Here is a 20,738-nt window from a genome sequence, read left to right on the forward strand (position 1 = left end):
GAAAGCTGAACTTTGCAATAAGAGTTAACACCCAAAGTGGAACATGAGCCCCAAATTGTCTGTTCTGTGCTTCATTCCAGAACTACAGGAATAATGGCTTGTCAACCCCTTTTCCTCTAATATCTGTTTTTCTATAGTGTACTTAACATTATATAAACTAAGGCAGTTCTTAACAGTAAACTACGTGCCCTCTTGCGATTCTGTCCCACCACATAATTCCAGTGACACTTAGTACAGAGCACTTGGCTGTAATTCTCAATGTGCATTACAAAAGGTAACTATCATCCTCTTGTCTAGAAAGGGAATGGGACTACCTGGGGGGGGAAATCATGGGAAGAAAGTTCATTTGAACTTTTTTGTAGGAAAATTTTCATTTAGATTTTATTTGAATTTAAATTTCAAACTTTTGTTTTTTCCCTTTCCAGACCACCCTTTGCTTTTTTTCCTCCACTGACTGCAATACAATGACTGTCTAGGGTTTGTCTTTTCACTTATTTCTTTTCAGTTTTCCTTTATCTGCTGTAACTTTTCAAATCCTTCTCCAACTATGGAAAAGTTGAGTTGCAAAAGGAAAAATGAAATGGTAACTCTGCCACTCTGTAACTTTCCAAAATTCCTTCAACTTCAGAGAACCTAGAATGGCAAACATTTTCAAAGCTGAGGAAATTTTGAACTGTTAGAGTGGCAGAGTTACAGGCTATTTTAACACACAGGGAAAGACGCTAGAGGTCTGTTTGTGTTATCTGACAACCTGCAGGGTTTGGAAGAAAGGCTGGACTTTTTTGTAGCTCTTAACGGTGATCACCGTACTGCAAGGGTCTGGAGGGGAAATTATCAGAATTTAGGAGCCACATCCCTGTCTTGAATGGGACAGTTTACCCGGCGTCTTTGTTCATCCTGCGCATCATACTTTCTATGCAGCTTCGTGAGGCAGTTGGAGTCAAGGGATGCCATCAACTTGAAATTCCGAACTTCTTTTCATTTTTCAGGAGACTGGAAAATCTGCACAAAAGGAAGGTAAAGATAGCTAACCCGCTGCATAACATCAGCAAGCTAGGAACAATCGGAAAAATATTTTGCCTCCCCCATTAGAGTAATGTTGTTACTTGAGCCAATAGTGGTTGCAAAAATGTAGGCAGAAATGTGATTTTGTGTTTCAGGTGGACAATATTCCTTTTAAACATGTAAACATAATCACTTTCTAGCGCATATATTTATATGGAAGGATTGCTACTTCTGAAACAACCACACACACACACTCCCTGCTCCAGTAAGAATAACCTGGCCTCAAAGATTAGAAAATGATAGCACTTCATGGAAAGCACTGTTTCTCTCTGCTGGTAGCCAGCAATTCACAGCCTCTCTAGTTTCAGCCCACAGTGAAGAATATTTTAATACAAAGTATGATTATGGTTAGAAAGTAGCTAAGCATGTCAGCGCTTAGTGCAAGCACTGGCTGCATACAGTTCGGATACATCTACCCTTCAGTTGAAGGTATGAGCATAGCGTAGGGTAGGCATACCTGTGCTAGCTTTAATCTGCTATCACGGCTAAAAATAGCCACGTGGATGCGGTGGTATCCGCTAGCAATGTGACTCCACAGGCAGTGTCCAGGGAAGGTTTTGTACAGCCTGTGGAGAAGCCTGTGCCACTGTTTTCATTTCTAGCCACACTAGCACATGTATACTTACCTCAGCTGCAGTCACACTTCAGACTGCAATTTAGACATACCCTAAAGGAGCTCAGTTATTTAACACCTTGATGGTTTTGGCAGCCTTCTCTAAATCCTAACTTCAGGTGGCACTCTGCAAATTATTAAGCCTCAGGGCTTTGTCTCAGCTTTACTACCTTTGCTGAATTCCACTGACATGTAAATATGAAAATGATCATGTTGGCTTAGAATCTAATTGCTTTGTAAATACTGCAGTCTGGAAGACAGAAATCAAAGCCAAAAACTTGCATTAAGTATGTTTTTCATCCTCTTTCAGTGCTTTTCCATGTAAAAGCAAATTTGTCCAGCACAGATCAAACATTTCCCTTATTCCTCTGCCCTCTACACTGGCTCCCTATCAAATCCTGGACTTAATTCAACATCCTGGTCCTAGTCTTCAAGGCCCTACTTTTAGAGTCCTGCAAAGCTGCAGCTATCCACAGACCACGTTTGCAGATCGTGGATTGGCGCGGATGAATCCGCGCAGGGTTCTACCTACTTTGGCTTGTGCCTAATTACTTTAGAATCATCAGTCTCTGTGGCCCACTACTGCTATTGCTGATCAAATATTCATGGCACTTTTGGTGGAAGGACAGAACTCAAAGTACAAGACAGCTCTGTGCAAGCCTTTTCCCGATCATGGCCCTTGCAGAATATACCCTGAAGCCAGAACAAACTACAAGATGTGGATGGCATGGTGCTTTTGGACCTGGATTGTCATTTAACTAAGTACTTGCTTTGACCCAAGGTGCGATGGAGAGGAGCCCGTTAGAAATGACAAAGATTAGGAGCACAAATCAAACTTTAAATGAAGGCAGAGTTTGTTCCTGCTTTGCTCTGTACTGAATCATGCAGCCCCACTGGATACACTGTTGTTAAGGCTGTGAGACAGTTTCCACTTCCAGCTTCCACTGACACTTACCTTTGAGCTTTCTAACACTGGGTTCACTAGCTCCCAGTTCGTAGAAAGCATTGGTTACTAGCGCTAGTAGCTTTTGAGATGGCCGATATTAAAATCAGGTGATGGGAAGAAACAAGATGCTAATTGGAATGACTTGAACTTATGGTCTGTCGTCTCATAACTTACCTTAGACAAAAACGAATGCCTTAGACCCCTACTCTGCCTTCCCAACTCTCCAGTGATGGAATACTGCATTCATTCCTAGCTCTAGTGGCTCCTGAGATATTGGACTTTAAAACTGGCACTGATCTCTAGGAGTAGCAATGCTGCGTTTTTCAGCTGAACATAGCAAGTCCTAATCCTCGAAGCGGTGTCCCTGAAATCTTGCTATATGCTTCTGTGCAATGAAAGGCAGTTGCATCCACGCTGGCACAAGAATGAATACAGCATTTACACCCGCAGCAAGAAACAGCCATAGCAGACTTTAACCCCTGGAAAATGGGACAAAGCAGGACCTGCAGAACGTAAGCTAATGTTTTATGGATGCATTTTTAGGGTCCCTATCTAATTTGTTTCTGTTTGGGTTGTTTTGTGACTCGTACTGGCCTCTCGGCCCTAGCATGGGATAGACTTGGTCTGAGGGCGTGTTAGCTGCAGGCTCCCTGGGGGCTGGGTTGGTACCTTCTGAGAATGACTCTCTGTTTTTGTTGTCCTGTAGCAAAGAATACTGATAATATTCAACTACATTTGCAACTGGTGTCAGCCAGAGTTAATTAGACCAGACATGAATTAAAGCAACCTGGCAGCCAATAGCTAAACCCATTCATTACCTGAGTCCATTTCCCCATGCTGCCTGTGCTGTTTGCTCTCTGGAACAGGGATAAGTAGTAGTTCATTTTTCTGCTGTTCTATCACTCATGTAAATTACTAGCAACACTTCTGGCCCCTTTGCACATTACATGGCAGATGCATTTTGTTTAACAAAATAATTACAACTGCCCTTTTCTGCTCAGTGCAGGGATTACTGGAACATTACAAGGAAGGGGCTTAGGGTTTTTGTGCTTGTGTGCGTTTTTTTGCATGCCAACCTGGCTAGTGCCAGCATTGCCCTTTCGAACTAAGTCGTGGGACATGAAAAGCAATGCAGCAAAACGACGATTGTCAAGTTGAAAAAGCATCTGCATGAATCACTGATGGGTGGTTGAGCGTTTGCCATGAGACTGAAATCAGCCGTGTGTTGCATGCAGTTGCTGCCACTGCAAGACCTGAGAGTTTTTCCTTTGGATAGGCATCAATGATTATATGGACTGGGCTATGTGAAGGGAATGCCTCCCAGAGGAGGAGGAGGAAAGGCCTGGTGCTTTTTTCCCACACACAGAGCCCAGGAAGACATTCTCAGAACAGCTGCTCTGCAAATACTCATCTTGAAAATCAAAACAAAAACACTTCAAGGGCTTTGTTCGTTGGTTTGTGGTTATAGGCTTTTCTTTTTAAGTAGAAGGCACTGGGAGACCTCCACTTCTCATAGCTAGTTCCCTGGAACGGGGGTGGTGCCGGGTGTGCGCAGAGGTATCTCTGCCAAAGCTGGGAGCTGTGGTCTTTCCTGGGAGGAGTGTGGCAATCCCCTGAAACAAGCAATCATGAAAAGTGATGGCATTATTTACCTGCAGATGAGGTGGCTGGGGCCCAGCACATCTTTTTAGGGTCCAAGCGGCTTTCCTGAGCCATTGGAATTTTAAAACAAGTTTCTCCTCTAATAGGTCGGGCAGAAATAGAGCTGGTGCTAGTCCCTAGTGTGTAGGTGACCCAACATGAAGCAAGGCAGCAGCAGTGTGTTGCCTTGTTGCCACAAGGTGCTTACACATTAGGAGAGCAAGAACATCACAGAAAAATTCACCCCCCATCCGCCCACCTGAGGCAGCCAGTCCCAGAAAGTCAGGTGTAAAGCTCACCCAGCCCTCAGTACAGCAGTTCAGACTTGTGCCAGATGGGAGCAGCAGCAAGCCGTGCTTTGGGGTAGCTCTCTTGTATGCATGCTCCAACCTTTGCTTGCCATGGGTTTCATTCTGGGTATCAAACTCCAAAGTTCAGCCCAGATTTATAATGGAAATCTGAAATATTATTAATCTTCAGGAATATAATGAGTAAAAAAGATACCCAGCAAGGTCTCTTTCCCAAGATGCACTGACATTGAACTTCCCACAAAAGGATTCTGTTAGATAATGATCCTACTAGGTGGCTCTTCTAGGCAAATTGATAGATGTGCGCTATCCAGCATTGTCAAAAATAGCTCCACATATAAAGCAAGTGTTTATCATCGTGGACACCTTGCGGGTGGTCACCAACTCGGTGACATCGTACGAAATAAATAGAGGATAATTCCCTGCCTGCCGATAGAAGGGATGATGGCTTAGAACAAATTAGAGATGGCTCTAGGCAGTCACTTTCTGTGGGAGTTTTGGATGTAAAGGTGCAGGGTAGCACATGCTCCTTCTCTAGCTGACATGTCTGCTTCATACCCAAAGTCAAAATCATTTGTGTCATGTGCCCAGGGTCAGAAGGGGGTGTATCTTCCAGCCACAACTAACTTTTGCCACTAAAATGGAATGGTACTCAGCAGGGTGTGTAAAGCTTCACCGTATAAATCTCCCTGTCTTTTCTTATAAGCTGGGACCAGCAGTGAAATAGTTAATGTTGGCATTAATTAGTCACCCCATTATATTAATCCCCAGTTAACATCCCATTGAGATGAATAGGGAATGCCTTCCACTACTCTCTCAGAAAGTTTTTCAGGCTCTTTCCCAACTTAAGCAAACATCACTGCATCAGTTACACTTGGCTCATGTTTTCAGGCTTTACTTTGCCACCATAAGGGCTAGAGACTTCTTAGATATAAAAAATTATATGAAACTGATTCTGGAGACTAAAATGGCATCCTGACAGATGGTATTGGGTCACTGACCTGACTCAATTTGAGTCCATACATTCTCAGCAGCAGGGCTTGGGAAATGGAATAGGAATGCTTCCGAGCGGTGATATGGCAAAGGTGACCATGTGTCCTTATCCATCACCTTCAAGGCCATCCTTCCTGGCCATGTTCCAACTCCAGTTCAAATTTGCTTTCTTGGTTTCTCAAGATTTCCCTCTATGACTTCATATCTGCCCGCTGCCACTGATGAAACCAGTGCCAAGCCTCTCCAGAAATCAGCCCCATGAAAAGTGTAGCATTGTGTCACTGGAAGACAACCAAAACCATCTGTTGCCTGACCAAACCAGTGCTGCTGGTGGGTGCAGTCCATGCCTGAGCTGTGATGCAAGGTGAAGCGGGATGCTGCCTTTCTGTCAGCAGCATAGCTCTGTAATTTGTACAGGTGCCTAGATTTATTTTCACTGGACAGAACATCCTCTGAAAAATCTGTGCCTCTTTGTGGTCTTAACAACTCTTTGGCACGGGCCCTCCCAACAACAGTCTTTCACCCTGTGCTGCTCCATCTGGAGTAGCCAGGGGGAAATACCTCATTCCCAGTTAAAGTGAATAACTACAAAATGGCAGAATATTGGTTCCAGGGCTCAGGGCTGCCTTAGACCCTGAGCTAACCATGAATTTTAACCCTTCTGGTGTGTTCAGAAGTTGCATGTAGTACGGGCTCAGAGGAGTGGGGAGTGTCAGTACGGTTGGGCTGGAAGAAGGACAGACGTGAACAAGCAATTCCTGTGTATTAAGAAAGGGATCGCCTGCTCTGGATTGTGCTTATGTAGCACTGTACTAGGGTGATGCATCAGAACTGATCAAATGAGGACCACACTTTATCCATGAATGCTCATTAGAAATGTGGCCTTTTTGTGTTAACTTTCTGCCAATACACATATACAGCTACAGTGAATACCTGGAAAGAGCAAATGCTCAAGTGGCAAAATGTGTATTAAATACACAATGCAATTTGCAGTTTCTGATGCATCAGTTAGTTACATGGTGATGTGCATTGTTTCTGTTCCCTGATTGGGTGACTTATAGGAAGTGTGGATAGGGTCAAATGCACAGTTTGAAATTTGCGCTGAATTAATTAGTTTTGTGGCATAAATTGCAGCATGAAATAACAGTTTTATATTCTATTGTATTATAATATTGTAATATTTGCAAGTAGCAGTTAGACTATACTGCAGACCAAGTATTATCTACTGATGGAATTCATGAACAAATTCCAGAGTTCTTTGATGTGTCTATGGACAGTGAAAATAGGTGAAATTTGTTGCATAAATTATCTGTTGCTAATTATTTGCCCAACTCCACTCTGTAGTAACAAACTGTCTTAGCCAGAGTGTGTACATATATTACTCACTTTCTTAATTCATGTGGTATTCATGAGTCAGGCTGAATCATGGAGAGACATCCTCGCACCAGTGAACAGTTGGGGTCTCCAGGGGTAAAGGGTCCGATGTGACTGGATGCCGAGGGGCATTATTTAGAGTAAATTTGCAGCATCCACGTTGCTTAATGATATTCTAGCTGGACTCAGCCTTGCCAACTGATTCATTCTGTGTGTCTGCAGCTTGGTTGTGACTGTGACTCCAGGGCAGCTGGATGTTTCCCACATTGGAAATTATGGCTGAATAATGAGCAGGGGTTTTATTTGTCCCTGTTAGAAGATGTGTCTGTTTGGGAACGTGGTATCCGTGTTCACGGACCCTGCTAGGCTGTTTGCTTCCTGCGCCCGGGCAAGCTGGGGCCCCGACTCTGCATTAGTTAGAGGCAGAGAATCCATCTGCTGTGAGGAGAGATGCTGAGGATCATCAGGACAATGAAGGGTGGCAGAATAATGAAATAACCTGCCCTAGCTGGCAGCCCGGAGTGTCTGGCATGCCACAGGGCAGGTTTGGTCCTATTCCACCTCTCCTGACACAGAGCAGTGTCACTTCTCCCGTCGATAGTCCGCTTCTCCAGCAACTCCAGAGGAGCTGAGATGGGGTTAGTGACGCTAGCCACTCTCTACCTTTTGTTTCTCACCTTGTTCCCACTGGAGGAGAATATACTGGCAGCAACAGCTGCTGTTAGTGGGGTTGACTGATTATTTGCATTGCAGTTATGCCAGAGGTCTTGATCAGGGCCCCATTGTGCTGGGTACTGAACAGCCATATATATAGTAATGAAAAGCTTGTCCCTGCCCCCAGGAGCTGACAATTTAAACAAGGGATGAGAAATGACAGGTGGCTGCACCAAGAAATGGGGGAGCACAAGATGAAAATGGGGATTCAGCTCTGAAGAGCTCTTCTTGCCTCAGAAAGCCACTCGCCCACTCACTCAGAGAGGGAGGCCACTGAGTAGCTCAGAAATGAGCTGTGTTTCGGTTTTGCTCCAGCCCAGCACCGGTAGTTGCTGGGGCGTCTCTGAACTGGCACAGCATCCTCTCTGGAAGTGAGAGGCGACGGCAGTAAGAAAAGGAGGGGAAAACCCCCCAGGAAGCAGCAATCTACAATCGGGAAATCTATATGTTTGTGTCTAAGGAGGCCCTCTGGGCAAGGATGTGTTACCTGGAATCTTATCTGACATCTGCAGCTTGTGTCAGGTGCCTGGAGATGAAAGGCTGGGCTCTGTCCCTCATTTTAAGTTCCTCTGCTGTAAAATGTCAGTGATAGAGACTCTTCTACCGTGGTTCTTAGCTGTGTATAATCCCATTGCTAGAGAAGAGAAACTGCTTCATTTCCCAACCCAGCCAGGTGAGAGGCTCGAACAGTCACCATGCTGCCTGTGCTCACTCATCCCGACACACCCACTCTGAGCCTGTTTCCACACGAAGTCGTCGGCGTACAAGGCTCGATCCTGCGAGCTCACGAGTGCACTAACCCGATCCAGCAAAGGGCTTGGCACCAGGCTTTACTTTAAGCCAGTGGTTTTCAACCTCTTTTCATTTGGGGACCCCTAAAACGTTTCAGATGGAGGTGTGGACCCCTTTGGAGCACAAGGTGAAAACCACTGCTTTAAGCAATCCCATTGGAGGCAGTGGGACTGCTGCCCTACTTAAGGCGAAGCCTGTGGGTAAGTGCCTTGCTGAACTGGGTGCCAGTGCTCAACCCTCTAGTGCGGAGAAGGAAAGTGGCAGGACTGGGGAGAAGGGTTAGGGATAAAGAGCAAAGCCATCTCTGGGCTCCTCGGTGTCCCTGGTGCTGACTCTGAGTTTGGGGTGTGTTGGGGGGATGTCTAGGTAGGTGCATTACTCACATTAACAGGCTTGTAAGTGCTGTCTGACGAAGATTTAACATTTAATTAACCTGACTAACATCAGTTAACAATCGGGCCCTAATTAAGCAGACAGTAATTAACAGATGTGACTGGGGCTGACTTTTCAGAGGGCTGGAGCCTCGCTGGATTAAAGCTGCGCTACATGGTGACCAGCGGTGTCAGGACAGATCCTGCATCCAGGACTAGGCAAGCGGGGTCCTCACTACTGCTACCCGTCACTTCCTAACCTAAGGGACCTCGTGGCCTTTATACCTGACCCCGTATCGCGTGGCGCAGGTGACAGCGGTATCAGAAATACAAATGAAACAGCAATTCCTCGCTATGAATTCAGCTGCAGTTTGTTTTCCTCTGACTGATTGTACTGCAGGATTTTGAATGAATCACATACATGTTTAGTGAAAGCAGAGGCTTGTTGCTATACAGTTGCTCCACTTTCTGTGAGTGTGTATGTACAAGACAACAGAGAGTCCTGTGGCACCTTTAAGACTAACAGATGTATTGGAGCATAAGCTTTCATGGGTGAATACCCACTTCGTCAGACGTATTCACCCACGAAAGCTTATGCTCCAATACATCTGTTAGTCTTAAAGGTGCCACAGGACTCTCCGTTGCTTTTTACAGATCCAGACTAACACGGCTACCCCTCTGATATGTACAAGAGTAGATCCAGGGTGATCTGTTCGGACATTTCTTTTAATGACTAGGCAGAGGAGGGATAAGTCATTCAGGAATGGTGAATTCTCCCATCTCTTTTTATGAAAGGGGGAGGGAACGCATGTACATACTCTTATGGCAGGTGTCCCCAGTGGCTCTGCGACACTCAATCCTCAAGTTCTTTTTGTTAGCTTGTGAGCAAATGTTCAGTCTTGGGACAACATGCTGTCGTGTTGCTAGTTTTGTTCTGCAAGGCTCTGCGCCCAGGGAGCTGTGTGAGCAGGCGGAGAGTTTGCTCTGCTTTGGTCTTTGATTGGAGGAAACTCATGAGGCAGGGTTGCTCTTCAGGAACCAGGCCTTGGTGCTGGACTGAGCGTCCTGGGAGAAGGAATTGCCCTGCATGCCGTTGTGATCACCCCTGTTCCAGGATTGGTGCATGTGTAAACGAGACTGTTATACTTGGAGTACACCCAGACACCACCTCACCAATGTGCTGGGAATTCTACCCGCGGGGCTCCAGACTCCTGCTCACCAAAGGAGCAACAGGTAAATAAGGCTAAAATTACTAAGCCAGGTTAGCTGAAAGTTTGGCTCCTGAACCCATGGTTAGGCTCCCAAGCAAAGTGGACAAATTTTCAGCAGTTCTGAGCACCCACAGGAGAGCAAGAGAAAACAGGACTGGAAGGGGGCAGAATAGGGGAAAGGAGAACAGCAAACACAAATCCGGCAACAGAGAGAATAAGGAGATGGGGCAGCTCAGAGAATGCTAGAGGCATAACCTTAGTGCTGGGGCAGGAGAGGGTGGCAGGGCAGAACAGTGGCGTAGGAAGGATTACAGAGACACTCATTCATCTCTGAGGTGACCTCTGGATGGGGATTGAGGTATCTTCTAGGGAGCACTGTCCATTGGGTCGTCCCCTGCCCACCCCAGCATGTAAAGTTCCTGGGCCAATAAGCCCTTGTTTGTTCAGAGTCCTGCAGCCCTTCTCTGGCAGGGCTGCACAGAGGGTTTTGGGGGGCCCGGGGAAAAATTTGAAACTGAAGCCCTCTCCCCCCCCTCAAAAAAAATGACCATGGAGACAAAAGAGGCCCAGGGTGGAGAAGAAACCCGCCCCACACTCATTCTGCAGCAGTGACTCCTGTCCTGCAGGACTGGTTCCTGCTCCCCACGCCAAGAGCTGCCACCCGGCACATGGCATGACAGCGTCACTCAGGTTTGGCCTGGCCGCCCCTCTGTCATCTAGAGGGATGGCCGGACCAAACCTGAGTGGCTCTGTGATGTGGTGCGCCAGGTCACACTGCCACTCACTCACGTCCCATAGGTTTGGGGCCCTCTCAAATGACAGTGCCCAGAGCAAACTGCTCTTCCTCTGCCCCCCATCCCCAGTGACCCTGCTCTCTGGGCCCCCTCCAGCCAGTGATCTAAAGATTTCATATCCTCTCCAGCAAAGCAATGGACATTTTCCTTAGCAAGCCTTGTCTGGAACTCATCGAGCAGCTCTGAGGTTAGTTACTGGCCTTTTACTCGCCGGGTAAATGGAGGAGCTGGCTGTACAAATGGCCAAGCCGTCTGAAAAGGGAATAATTTCTGACTCAAACTCCCCATCTCCCCTCCCAGGATTGCGAGGCCTCTCAGGTCAGGCCGCAGGCTGGGCTCACTCATTGCAGCGAACTAATCGGGGCACTGAAAGCAGCTCTATCGACAGTGGGCTTTTCATTCTGTGCCCTCCAACAATCCACTCGCTTCTCAACTTCATATTCAAGGCCCTTTCTTGTCATGTAAACAAAGTATTGTCTTTAAAAAGCAGGACCCGCTTCTTCCTCCCTGTAGAGCTGGCCGGGTTTTTCTTTTCACACGCTCAGACAACAGAAAGTTTGATTCTGTCAAGAGTTCAAACTAAGTATATTCAATTTATTCATAGACAGTGGGTTTCTTAAAGGCAGGATTCCTGTCACAGCTGTGCTGCAAATCAGACCCCGATTGTCCAGTGAATCTCATTTAAGTAAGATAATATAAAAACGGATGTGGCTGGAGTCGGTTTCTGAGCAGTGGAATTGCAGAGCACCGTGACTCGGCTGTCATATCCGAGTGCTGAGCAAAATATAAATGTCCTCTTAAAATACTGGAATAGGAAGCAAAGCTTACAACGGCACGGACTTCAGAGCAATTTCAGCCCCAGCTCTGATGAGAGCAGGTAGAAAATCTCTATTTCATCTCAAGAAATTAGCAGCCATCAGGCACGGGACCTCGCACAGACCTAGCGGAGATGGGAGATCGCACTGAAAATGAGATTCGATCGAATTGTTAAATATTAAATCGCACACGGACGAGAGTCGCAAGCAGCCTTTCTGGCTCCCCATCAGAGTCGATATTGCCTGTTACAGTGTAATCAATTCAAGTAAAGGGGGAGAAACAATTAGCAGGAAAGGTGCGATTCAAAATTGGGTTAGAAATTCAAATCTCGGGCAGAGCTGAAAATGACAAGGGGCTGAGCAAGAGGAACTTCTCTTAGTGTGAGTAGCTGCCTGGGTCTGGATGGGAATAGACGGCACTTGGTGGTGACCCAAGGACTCGCTCCTCGGTCCCTGTGTGCCGTAGAAGGGTTTTAGAGACACGGTGGGAGCGGTACCAGCTTTTATCGGACCAGCTTCTCCGAGTTAACAGACGTTATCTTGTCTCTCTGATATATCCTGGGAGCAGCACAGCTAGAGCAACACAACACACATAAAAGGGTTTGGTACCCAGAGGCAGCAGCGGGGGACACTGCACAACACAAACCCTAGTGTCCTGGGCCCCCGAGCGGGACTGTCAAGGCACTACGGGAGCAGTGACCGTGGGGCACCCTCTGCACGATGCAGGGGCAGAGCCCCAGTGGGTGCCAGCAAACAGGGTTTAGGTCTGTCTAGGGCAGAAATGAAAAACACATTGAAACTTCTAGATGGGCAGCACAAGGAGCTGGCAAAGGGCCGTTCATCCGCCAGCACAAAACCCGATTAACGGCCTTTAGTCTTACCCACGGACAAACGGGAGCTGAATTCTTTTCAGGGGGTTGGGCAGCTAAGGCAGAACTGCTGCTCCTCAGGATGGAAGCAGAACCTTTTCCATCCATGTGAGAAAGCTGCTGTGGAAGGACATGGGGCTCCAGCATGGGCAGGAAAATACTCATTAGTTGCTTTGCTAGATGAATCCATTTCTTGTGGGCCATGAGCATCCGCCTGGGACAGGATTTCCAGGGCCCTGCAGCCTGGGTTGGCCATCACACCTGTGCAATCAATGAGAGCCAATCAGAATGGTAACGTGGCACACCCACTTTGCACAGGTGTCAGTGACTGCCTAGCATGCAAAGCAGCAGAGACTCAAGCCCCTCTCCCCACCCCCACCCCCCCCCCCCCGCATCTCAGGGGATAGTGGTCATTTTTCAAGGAGCAGTGGGAGTTTCCAGGAGGCTGGGAGTTGGGCTAGAGGCTTCTGAGTGCTAAAAAGGGGCTAAGAGGAGTTGCTCTGCTAGTGCTTAAATTAGCATCGCTGCGATGAAATGTGTCTGGCAGGTGCCTGCCAGTGCAGGTGCTCACAGAACCCTGCTTCAAAGCACTGCATTATCTCAGTCACTCACTGGCCCTAATTCACATAAGTGGAGGGCAAATTTAGGAAGAAGGCAGCATGGAAAGAATGAGAGTGAAAGTGAGTTATTTTTGTCTTCTGGTTTCTTAGCCTTGAGAGGTCACATTTTCACGCTTTCCTCCCCAATCACAATGCCTGAGAGCTGATAATCTCTCATAATCACGGGACTCCAGGAGCTAAAGCTTTAAGAAACATACTAAATATCACAAGATTTGTGATCAAATCGTAAGAATTGGCAAGGCTGGAAATCCAGCTTCTAATTCTTACTCCCCATTACAAGGTTGCTCACAAAAGCGATGTCTGTGCACAGGTAGCTGGTCAGTTAATAGACAAGGCTCCCGTAGATGGCACTCGAGCATACACTGCATTGTTCATAGGTTTTCTAGGACCAATGGGTAATTGCTGTGCATTGCAAATGGCTTCCTGTGTGAAACTCTGTATATGGAGCTCTTAATGTTCCACCGTTAGCATTCCTCATGCACACGAATGACCTCTGAACTCAGGGCTGGTCACACTCCTTTGCTCGGAGAGTGATAACAGGTCAGACAAAGCCCCACACCTCAGAACAACACAGCTGAGGACCAGAATGCAAATGTGTATTTGCTTTTACTTGTTTGGAAAGAGCATGAAATTCTTTCCAAAACAAATTTCTCCGTGCTATCTAATCCAACACAGATTCAGTTACATGCACACATTCTCTGGACGTGTAATCCCATATAATGGCGTCAAAATACACACAGTCAGCTTCCTTAGTGCAACCAACCATTTGAACTCCACCCTGAGAAAGTCCCTGTTTATTTTTTCAGAGAGAAAATCTGTGTTGCAGTCCAGTGTTGTTATACAGCTTGTTATCTTTTGTATTGCTGTGTCTGCATAATCCTATGGCAAGGAGCTGAGAGCAGCTTTCAAGGGAAAAATCAATATTTACTAGTTATGGGTCAACCTTCCTTATAAAGAACAAACCCTGACAATTTTGAACTGCTCAATACCATAGTGAGAGGGAAGCCGATACAGCTCAGACACAATTTGAAATTAACTCATTTTCTATAAGGTGGTAGCTGGAAACATTACAGAGATCTGAGCTGTATTTTTGACCCCTCTTTGTTCATGGGGTCAATAACCACCCATGCAAATCGCTGGAGCAGTGCTGTGGCCGGAGCTGTGAGATGGAGGGGGGGAGGAAAGCTTTCTACTGAAGATACTTGTATCTTAAAATGAGCACTCGTGTCTGCATCTTGCTCCTGATGCACAAAGCAGGTGGTTAAGTACAAGATAATTTATCCTTGTCCAGTAACAGTCCTACAAAAGTACCATGGGGTGACAGCTAATTACAGCCTATCTCCGGCCAACACCAGCCAGTGCTGGAGATTATTGGCAGCATCTGCTGGTGTGTCCGTGGGCATGTGGGGTGGAGGTGACAGGTGCAGCTGGACAGATTCGAGGAGGAGAGAGGCTTGGGGCATGGGATTGGATGGAGTCACCAGGCAGGCAGGGGAAATGGGATTTGGAAAAAACCAGCTAGTCAAACAGGCACCGTTGTCCCAAAGGGTGCGAAAGGAGAGACTGGGGCGGGGGACTGGGATGAATCTGGTATTTAAGGAGCAAGAGGAAAGGTCCAGGGAACAAGGAGAGCACATAGAGGATATTAAAGACTAGGGAGGGCAGAGAGACACCGCTGGGCAGGAATTGCTAGCTAGTTATGTGCAGTGGGAAAGGGCTCTGCACCTCCATGCTCACAGGAGACCCAGTTTGGCAGAACCCCAGCCTGGGACGCTGAAATGTAAGCCAGGCCTGGCCCCTGTATGGAGCTCTAGAGTCTGAGCACGGTGAGTGGCGATCAGCCTGCCTACTGCATCACTTGCTGCTAACGGGGGCTTGTCCCTACTCCCACTTATTTACGTGGCTCTGGGGTGTGACTAACCCACACACACACCCGCGAGCAATGTAAGTTACACCAACCTGAGCACCAGTGTGGCCAGTGCTCTGTTGGCGGGAGAGCTCGCTCCATCCGCATAGAGCATCTTCCCCGACGCGCTGCAGCAGTGCCGCTGCTTCTAGTGTAGACTAGACCCGGGTCACTCATTTGACAAAGTAATATCAGCTGAGCTTTGCTGTGAACAAAACATACAAGATCGTCCTTTCTGATTTGCAAAGGACAGTCATTCATTGTGAATGGCAGCTGTGGGGCATTTGGCCCTTTATTCTGCATGCACATGAGTCATGAAAAAGCTTTGGCTTTTATTAATCTATTTGCAATCATTCAATGAACAGCTGAAGTGAAAAATCTGAGCCTCTGGCTTTTTTGCCAACTGCTCCCTTCAACTATTCACTGTTCTGTATGCCTGGGGCGGGGTGATTGGTTACAGAGGTTGCATGATATTGCTTCTGCTTCCTGACTGGATGCCGGAAACATTTTAAGGAAAGTAGAGCAACTAGCAAATGGCAAATAAGGAACAGCCTTGCTGGTATGTGAGTACAGGTGGGCATTCGCCTGAGGAATGGCCACTCTGCAAACCTTCATCCATTTGCTCAGATGTTCCTGGATGGAGAATACGGGGGAACTTGACCATGGTTTGATATTCCTGGTGAAGAGAAATGCCTTAATACAAGAGGCCAGGTCAGGTATCAGTATCAGCAACAGCTGTTATTTTTGGAATCACTTCTGAATCGCCCTGGACATGGCCCTAAACTCTGTGGCTCAAAGCGAGGAGGAGGAGATGTTGGGGGAAGGCAGCGAGTCCCTCCAGGGAGAGGAACGACCCTGCTGAAATGCCAGTGCCATTGGGTGGAGACAAGAGCCTCTCACAGAATCCCACCATGCCCCTGCCCCTCTCAGAAGCAACTGGGATGTGTTTCATGGCGTGGGCAAGTGACTGGTCTGTCTTTGGGAGATAGCTGCTTTGTGTTTGCTGGAGCTGTGTGAGTAGACAGATGAGTTTCCCTTCTCTGCAGCCTGCACTGGAGCTGCCAAGGAGAGAGAGAGACAGAGCCGCTTCATCCACCTGGCAGTAGTGAACTGTTGGCATAGAACAAATGTCATCCCACGTCCAGTTCAGTCACTGCGTTCCCACAAACCTCCTCACAGAGACTGGGGCTGGCAACTTCCACAGGCCTCCAGCTCTGAGTCACGCTGTGTCCCTGTGATGCTGCACGCTATATGGTTTTATTAAAATATGCTAATGAGTGAATATGATGTCACTGGAATAGGCTTCATGCAAAAGGTCTCTTGTAAGGTATCATTACAAAGCTTATAATCTACTGAGTGTGATCATCCTATTTGTATAAAGGTATCACTCTTGTATCTGAAACTAGAAATATGAAATATAACTCTGAGGGCCTATTGTAATTATGCAAAGTGTGGGCCATTAATGGTGGTTTGGAATCTTGATGAGTCCCATTAACCAGGACAATTGTCTGCAGATGGGTGTGTTTTACCTGTAAGACTTCCTGTATACGTGTGTGCTGGCAAGTGGGCAATGAAGTCTTGCAGTGACATGTGATCATGTCACCTGAACTGGAATCCATCTTTAACCTGGTGTCTTTCCATTGAGAAGGAGGGGTGGGAACCCAGAGAGGGACAAAGGATTCCCGCCTTATGCAAAAGATATATAAAGGGGTGGAACAGAACAAAGAGGAGGGGCTATCATGAAGAATCCCCTAGCTACCACCTGAGCTGGAACAAGAGCTGTACCAGGGGAAAGAATTGTGCCCAGGCCTGGAAAGTGTCCAGTCTGAGATAAAAACTTACTGAAGCATCTCTGAGGGTGAGATTATCTGTATTCAGTTTGATTAGACATAGATTTGCACGTTTTATTTTATTTTGCTTGGTGACTTACTTTGTTCTGTCTGGCACTGCTTGGAACCACTTAAATCCTACTTTCTGTATTTAATAAAATCACTTTTTACTTATTAATTAACTCAGAGTATGTGTTAATACCTGGGGGAGCAAATAAGTGTGCATATCTCTCTATCAGTGTTATAGAGGGCGAACAATTTATGCGTTTACTCTGTATAAGCGTTATACAGGGTAAAACAGATTTATTTGGGTTTAGACCCCATTGGGAGTTGGGCATCTGAGTGTTAAAGACAGGAACACTTCTGTGAGCTGTTTTCAGTTAAGTCTGCAGCTTTTGGGCACTTGGTTCAGACCCTGGGTCTGTTTTTTATAGCAGACGGGTGTGTCTGGCTCAGCAAAACAGGGTGCTGGATTCCCAGGCTGGCGGAGGGAAAGCAGGGGCAGAAGTAGTCTTGGCACATCAGGTGGCAGCTCCCAAGGGGGGTTCTGTGATCCAACCCATCACAGTTCCCATCTCTGCAGCTCACCTGTCTCTCCTTATGTTCCTCAGCAGAGAGTAACTTATTGTGTAACATGCTAAAGTCCATACAAAGTTTGTACAGAACAATTACGGTTAATTGCTGCTCGCCCAGTGCAGTTGTCAGAGAAGCATGTCACCTGCCCTCCAGAGGACACTGTTTGCTTAGAATTCCACCCTGGGCAGTGGAGGTGGCTTCCCCAGAGCTCCTGCCATGCCCCAGAATGTGCATTATCCTGCTCTGATGCTTTGTGACACTGATAAATATTTTCACCTCTCTGTGGCTTTGTTTAGTCAATTTCCTGTCCCCACTGCAGAGGATAATTCAGTTCAGAGAATGCTGTGATATTACTGTCTATCGGTCAGGCTGCTGTACGTCTGCTTGTATCTGCTGTTTGGGTGCTGCTTAAAATCATCTCAGTAGCTTGTTGTTCCTGTGGTGTCCCTTGGAACCTTGCCCCTTAATGCTCAGCCCTCCCTGGTTCAAAGTCTTCCTCTTTGCAAAGGACCTTGAGTTGTCTTCACAAAGAAAACTGCAGGGCAGTGTGGTATGCTAAATGGTATTAAGTGTCAGCCCATGTGAACAGCAGGTTGATTCTTTCATATTGTTTCAGGAGCAAAGAGATCATTCCATCCAGCCCACCTGAAACTACTAATGATTAACAGAATGGCCGGGACAATTGGCTTGGGATGGTTGTTTCTCTTTGCACTGTCCCCATTTGAAGGCCTTCATTTCCACATTAATATAGACAATGCCTGCAGAATCCTGGAGCTGGTCATTAATCCTTGGGTTGTATTTTCCAAACACACCAATCTGGGTCTTTCTGAAGAAACAGATGCTTTATTGCAAAGGGCTGTCATCAGAAAAGGTCGTTTTCCCTGCAAGATAATCAGGCTGAAATGAACAAAGTCAGGAGCAGTTGAACCCTCCAGAGTAACAGCCCCCTGGATTCGTGCTTCCAATCCTGAGAAATCTTTGAATCTCTCAAGGGAACCGACAAATGCACAGGCTCCCGTTTTACACGGGCGTCAAAGGAAGCTGGGCACGTCTGCTGATGCAAGATTTACCCCAGCTCCCTGAGGCAAAACCACGCAGCAGATGCAGTGGAAATCAGCAGCTAAAAGCAGGGCCAGCTCCAGGCACCAGCCGAGCCAGCTCCTGCCTGGGGCAGCAGATTCTACAGGGCGGCATTCTGCCCAATCCTAGGGCGGCACGGCCGCTTTTTTGTTTTGTTTGGTTCGCCGATCCGGCCGCCCTGTAGGGGGCGGCGGCGCAGAGGAAGGGAGCGCCCTGCTGGGAGCGGGCTGCGCGCTCCGTCTGCCCCAGCCGGTGCCAGGTCTGCAGCAAGCCCGGCAGGGCAGCCCACGTCCTTCCCTGCCCGCCGACCGGAGCGGCGCGGAGCCCTCCCGGCAGGCGGCGCAGCAGGAGGGGCCGCGTGGCGAGCGCCCCGCTGAAGCCCTGGCCACCCCCCTTCTCTCTCTCCCCCCTCCCCCCGCTAGCCGGGGCACATCTGCAGCGCAGGCAGTCCCCCTGCACCCTGGCTCCGGCCGCCCCAGAGGTTTTTTGGTTTTTTTCCTGCTTTGCCGCCCCGGCCGCGCCGCAGGTTTTTTTTTTTTTTTTTTTTGCTTGAGGTGGCAAAAAAGCCAGAGCTGGCCCTGGCTAAAAGGCTTTAAACACCAGTTACAGTAACTGAGGGTGTGAATTCTTACTTCTGAGACAAGATAGGCAGTGGCTCCAGCCATGTCCTTGCTGTCCAGCTGTGGTCCATGGAAGCACTCCCCTGACACATAGAGTCTGCACAACAGAACAGCTTCATTCTTCAAAGTGCTGCAAATTTTTCCTTTATAAATAACTATTTAGAAATAAGGAACATCCACCCCTCGTCTCACCAACCCTCCCAGCTACACTACGCAGCCGAAGAGACAATGGGCGTAAATTTCAAAAGCACCAAAGTCTCATTGGGTCCTTAAGTGATTTAGTTACTTTTCAAACAGGGATTTGGGCTCCTCCGTTACTTAGACACTTTTGAAAATGTTACCTGGTACCGCGGATGGACAGACAGACAAAGGAAAGGTTATGGCTGCAGTGAGGCAACCGGACCGCAGGGCTCCCACCAGAAACACCCTCACTCAGTCCTGTCCACTGACAGGACACTGGCTTACCTGGCTTGGCGCCGGCTCCTGCTGCCTGGGTGGGCGGGAGACGCCTGCTAGCTGTGTGCGAGGGGCACGGTGTCAAGGTAGCCAAAAAAAGTGACTTTGAACTTATCTGTTTGAAACCTGTTTATTTTCTTTCTTCTTTGCAGCCTGTGGGGTTTTGTGCTGAATTCTAATGGGTTGAAAGAACAGGAGTCCTTGTGGCACCTTAGAGACTAACAAATTTATTTGAGCATAAGCTTTCGTGGGCTAATGGGTTGCTTTCCCTCTGGGCTTTTCCTGTGTGCTTCAATCAAGCCCTGCTCCTTTCCCCCCACCCCCCGCAATGAATACCACCCCCTTGGCCCCACACTGCTCTCTAACCCCGCCCTCGTCTCGGCTGGACAGCCAATGGGCTGCAACAATTGTTTTTAAAAAGTGAGCGGAGGCATGTGATTGGCCATCCCACTCACTTGTTTGAAAAAAAGAAAGTGAATGTCAGTGATTGGTCAGGACTGGCTATTTAAAGAGCTGTGTGTTTCTGGCTCTTCAGACTCAGCAGCAAGGTTCTTTGGGAGCCAGGGACATGGGACGTTGCTGCTCTAAGCAAACAGCATCCCCTCCTCCCCCGCCCCCCGGGACTATTCGCCCTCGGGATATCCTGTGAGGGCAGCGGGGATATGTGGGGTGGGGCGTGGAATACGTGCTCACGGTTGGTTGGCTAACCTGTGGCGTGTTGCATGTGGTTGTATTCAGAGTTTTGGGTGGCTTTTGAGACTGATTTCAGCAAGCGGGTTTTGAACAATCTGGTGTGGAAGACCTGGAGTGACAAGGAGGGAAAGGGTAGGTCTCTGCCCCCTCCCCTCAGTCTAGGGGGGCACTTGCTTAGCCTGCATTATCCAGGGGGCACTGTCCCAAGAGCAGCTTTTCCCATCCCCTTTGTGTGCTGGGAAGGGGATGAAAGCACCTGGAGTTACCCTCGACACTTGAGGCCTCTCTCTTTAATCTGCCCCAGCGCTGGAATCGGGGCTCCCTCAGGGCACCCGGGGGTGCAGAGACAGTGGCTCTGTGTGTAGCAGGAGGCCGAGTCTCCCCCCTGCAGCTCTCCCTGCAGTAACGTCTCCCAGTCAATCTGGACAGAGCCAGAAATTCACTGTTCAACA

The sequence above is a fragment of the Terrapene carolina genome, unplaced genomic scaffold, assembly GCF_002925995.2.
Source record: "Terrapene carolina triunguis isolate 2854851 unplaced genomic scaffold, T_m_triunguis-2.0 Scaffold236, whole genome shotgun sequence".
Taxonomy (NCBI): Eukaryota; Metazoa; Chordata; order Testudines; family Emydidae; genus Terrapene; species Terrapene triunguis.